We start from the raw sequence: 4,813 nt of genomic DNA on the forward strand, positions 1-4,813 counted from the left end.
ACAGACAGACACGAGAGCGGTTGCATAAGCCCGCTTTAATGCCTTTTTAAAAGCAGAAGGGCGGGCTAAAAACAGTTTCTTGATTTGCAAGGACCAAGACACCGATTCAATAATGGGGTTGCGGAAAAACACGAGGAGTCCTTGAATCGGTGTCTTGCCCTTGAACATGAAGGAACTGTTTTTACCGTGTTATGCAGTAGCGCCCGCACTCGTGCGTACGGTACAGCATAACTACAGAAGGGGTTAATCAGCCACCTGGTACAGTACCGGCGCAGTACGACGTTTGCCTGCCGGACCGGAACCCTTGGCGAGGTGCACCACTGGGTGAGCGGCAGCCTCCTCGGCCGGGCGATAGCCGGGGCCGCCACGACTGGGCCGGCGGGCCTGGGTCTCCGGAGCGCCTCATTGATTGACTCAATCGGGCGGTGCTGGGTGCCGTGAGCCGAGGCTCGCGGTGGCCGCGGGAGGGGCGGCCCGGCGCCCGGCGGGGTCACAAGTCTGGCGGCTCGACCTTTCTTTTCTTGGCATTCTCTCTCTCTCACTCCAGCCCGGTCGCGTGGGCGGCAAGAGGGCAGCGCGGGGCGCACGCAGCAGTGTCGTGGGGCCGCGGCGGCACCCGCCCGCTCCCGCTGTCGCTGGAAAGAGTAGGGCGTCCTGGTGGCGCTCCTGACGCTCGCACAACCTGCCCTGGCATTGCCCCCCACCCTCCCCTGTGCGGCGCGCGCCGCGCCACTCTGGCGACTCTGGCTGCGGTCGGCTCGGCCCGGTTCACCCTAATTGGCACTATTGGCAGACCGGCCCGGCCGCCCCAGTCCCTCCCTGCTTGCGCCCTGCTCTCTGCCACTTCGTTTCCCGCCCAGTCGCAGCCCCCGTGCCTCCCTCCCCCTCCCTCTCGGGGCCGGGCCGGTGGTGCGAGCAAAGTGCTGCCGGCTGTCCGTCCCGTCCCGCTCCACTCTCGACCCTCCTCCTCCTCCTCCTCCCCGCGCGCCCCTATCGGTACGGAGCCTCCTCCCGCCCCATCGATTTGGCGGGTGTTTTCGCGGCCCTCGGCTTCAAGTCAGAGTGTCTATTACCGGTTAATTGCCGGCGCTAAATCTACCTCGTCGGGTTTGGTCGGGAGGGTACACCCCGAGCGACTTGTGCTCGGCGTACACAAACGGGTCTGGTGTTGGTAGCGAGTGCGCCTCGTTGCGCACCGACGATTAATCGGCCGGAAAGTAAAACACCAATGGCAAGGCTACGGCGCCGCTGCCTCCCCTACCTCTCTCCGCTGCTGCGCGGCGAGGAGGGGTGGCGTCCGGCCAGACCCGATGTTTACATCGTTTGCGGCTCATAGGGTAGTATTTATTGCGCGGCCACATCTGGTCCTCGAAAATCATCGGTACGACGTCACACACGACCGCTGCTCCACCGCCCCTGCCCCCGCGCGCCACCTCAATCCGCTGACTGGGTGAGACGCACATGGGCTAGGCACCGTGCTGTGCGCTCTCCCTCTCTCTCTCCCCCTCTCCCTCTCTCTCGCACGCGCGCACACACACACACACACACACACACACACACGCACACAACGCCACACAAGGTTAGGGGTCTGTCGGGGGAACGGATCAAGAGCGCATTCCTCGGCTGGCCGCCTCGGGAGCCGTCGGTGCCGGGCCTGCCGGGCCTGCCGGGCCTGCCGGGCCTGCCGGGCACGCCGAGCAACGCCTCTGGTCTTGGTTGGGGCGAGAGGGGCGGGGGGCTGTATTAAAGTGCGTGCCGAAGGAACCGCCAAATCACACAGGATGTTTTCAAGGCCCACGGCGGTGAACCGTTATAAAACTGCTCCCTCAAAGGACGGAGGTCGGAGGTATTCGGGGGAAAGGGGGGGGGGGAGAAAAACACTGAAAGGAAGTTTCTGGTTGGCGTGACGAGGACGAATGAAAACGTTACTGCGTTCGACAACTGTCGTTTTGTCGGTTCGTTTTATGAATGTGCGCCCTGCAAAGCAGCAGCCGATGATCTGGCGGGCGCCTCGTGCATGCCTCACAAGCCCCAGGAGGCGCAAAGGCCCCAGCAGCAGCAGCAGCAGCAGCAGCAGCAGCAGCAGCAGCAGCAGCAGCAGCAGCAGCAGCAGGGCGCCACGGGCTTGTTGTCGCCGTCCTTCGAAAAATACTTTCGGTTCGGGAGGGTCGCACCGACCGAATGGGCGCGGAGGGTGGGCGGAAGGGGGCGGACGAGGACTTATCTCCAAACTCGCCTGGCCGCCGGTCCCCGCCCCCCAGGTCCCCGTGCCTCCATACATTACACCCCTTGGATCCCATCCCCCCCCCCTTTCTCCTTCCGGCCGGCCGGGCCCCGTGTGCTACCAGGGGCGGCGCCAGCGACCGCAGGGGAGCGGGAGAGGTGGAGATGGGCGGGATATCGGAGCTCAACGAGATATTAGTCGATTTTAGAAAAAGTAAAAAATGGATAGGGTCTCTCTTCAACATTATTCCAAGGTTTTTTTGGTCAAAACATGGCAAAACAAATGTGATGGCTATTACCTCACGCTGACTGGAAAGTGACGAGCTGCTATCTGATATCCAAATTGACCGTTACCAACTTGGTTTACATTACCGCCATTTTCGAGAGGCAGACCATTTCGAAAGTGAACCCTATCACATAGCCTTTTTCAAGCTTTTTTCACGAGTAATCTAAAAATGCTATCCACTTTCGAATGTTGTCCACCTGAAAGGAAATATTAGCCAAAAACGGCCCAAAACCTAAACGTGATCATTGATGATCGGTGATATAGCAGCAATCATGCCATGTACACTGATATCAGCAATCATCATCAATCATTGCTGATTTGTCAGCATACAATGTACACTGTTGAGTTTTCAGATAAGCATTGAACTACTGTGGGAGCGTGTTCATACTGACCCATTTGTCGTGGAAAACAACGCGTGTTGTTCTACAACGGAGTGCTGAGGTTTGTCACGGCGTACTAAAAGCAATCCAGTTGCGTACAGGAAATTTCGCGTCGGGTGGTGAGGAAACTACTATGGGACACAAATGGGAAAGTTTTTGGGAACAGCCCGTCTCTATGGACTTATAGTTCGCAGTCAGACTACCGGTGGCTTTCATATTCAGCCATCCCTTTTACATCGTTGTTACCCTCACTCTTGTGCCCCCCCCCCCCTTTCGCTGTCAGTCGCTCTTTCACACACATTACTGAAAAATTCTCTCTGTTCTGCAGCTGCGGTGTCCCGACCCGTCAGTGCATTTCGGGACACATCAGGTTTTGTGCATGAAGCACAGCGCCACCCGTGCAAGCTGTCCTTTTTCCCAGATAGGTGGAGGTGGTGGTGGTGGTGGTGGAGGTTGGATAGGGGAGGAGGGGGGGATAGCATATACATATATATCTTACCAAGGGGGGCTACAGGCCAACTGGAGCACACATTCACTCTCCATCACACACACGGCGCGCGCTCCGCTCGTCCTATGTCACACACAGGGGCTGCATATGCAACATTGATGGCGATCAAAGGACAACCCAGATTGGGACAGGGCGCGTATTGGAGCGACGGTGGGGTTGTGACCTGCCACTGCGCTCGCTCGGTGTGTGTGTGTGTGTGAGCGCGCGCGGCGTAGAGTCACGCTCCGCGCAAACGTCGCGCACGTTTCACCGAGGCACCTCGTGACGGTGACGCGTCACATAGCCGTCCCATGACGCGTCACGTGGACCTCCGCTGTGACTCCTGGAGGGGTTGAGGTTTGGAGGGGAGTCATGACTCTACCCATGGTCCCCGCTCGCCGCACCCGCCCCCGCGTGGCCTGGCCCTGGCCAACTCGAGCGTATTTCAAAGGCAGCGACGCGACGCGATCGCTTGCGCGAGCATTGTTTATACATTTTATTTTTGTATGCAAAGAGGAGAGTCCATTTATAGTCTTCATTTCGCAATAAACCAGAGCTTGCTCCTTTTCCACCATTTAAAAAAGACCAGCAGGCGATTAAAATGGCAACCATTGTCACCACTTTTCTGGTATCTCAAAATACAATAAAAATTGTCCTTTTGCCCCTTTTTTCAGCGGAATGTGCAGTTTGAGTGAGATGTTGTAGGAGAGAGCCAAAAGAAAACCGCGTCCAATCACTGTGTTTTTTTGTGTGTCCCGATCCAGAGTGCGCGCTGTGCGAGCTCTCCTCCTCCCCCGCTCACCGAAACTCTCTCCGCATCGACCGTCGGGGGCCCGGCGAGAGCGGCGGTCCGGCCGTCGGCCGCGCGTCGCGTGAGGAGGAGCCAAATTGATTTCGAAAAGGCCGTCCAGGTAAGGATACGTCATTTCAAGGAGTCAATCAATGCCACACGGCCGGTCCTATTCTCATCCCCGACACTGGCACGCGCCGGCGCGCCTGGGCCGGTCGGTCAAAGGTCAGTTCCCTCGCGGGGGCGGCCGTCGCCCCACCGCTCCGCCGCCTCGCCGCCCCGCTGCGAGTCCTTGGCCCCGGCCCACCGCTGCCAGTATAGCCAGGTGTGGCTAGCGTACCCGGGCCGGGGGTGGCAGACACTGACAGTACGTCATCAAGGCCGCCCTTCGCCACGGCGCCGCGAAAAAAAAAGAACCCGTCGCGCCGCCGCCGCTCGGTGGCCGTGGAAATGACTGTGGTCCATACGAGCTCCCCCCGCCCCCCACCCCACCCTCCGTTTCCGCCGGGTGGTCGCCGTGGACTTGCTAATTAGATTCTGTCGCGTGAAGTGCCCCGGCTGGGCCAGCTCCGCGCCGCCCTCCCGAGGGCCGCCCTCCCCGAGCCACCCTTAACCTGAGCACCCCCGCCCCGCCCCGCCCCGCCCCC

The 4,813-nt window shown here is 59.7% G+C and overlaps 1 protein-coding gene across 2 annotated transcripts in view; it reads left to right on the top strand.

Annotated features, from left to right (window-relative positions):
- LOC113216139 (uncharacterized) overlaps window positions 1-4,813 on the top strand; it is a 52,704-nt gene that overhangs the window by 17,128 nt on the left and 30,763 nt on the right. The window contains exon 2 of one of the 2 annotated variants that reach the window (XM_026435888.2): window positions 4,141-4,287. The exons of the other annotated variant lie outside the window; for it this stretch is intronic. The gene's annotated coding sequence lies outside the window, so the exon portion shown is untranslated. The remainder of the gene's footprint in view (window positions 1-4,140; window positions 4,288-4,813) is intronic. 2 annotated transcript variants of the gene reach the window in all.

The sequence above is a fragment of the Frankliniella occidentalis genome, unplaced genomic scaffold, assembly GCF_000697945.3.
Source record: "Frankliniella occidentalis isolate FOCC.00 unplaced genomic scaffold, Focc_3.1 Scaffold41, whole genome shotgun sequence".
NCBI lineage: Eukaryota > Metazoa > Arthropoda > Insecta > Thysanoptera > Thripidae > Frankliniella > Frankliniella occidentalis.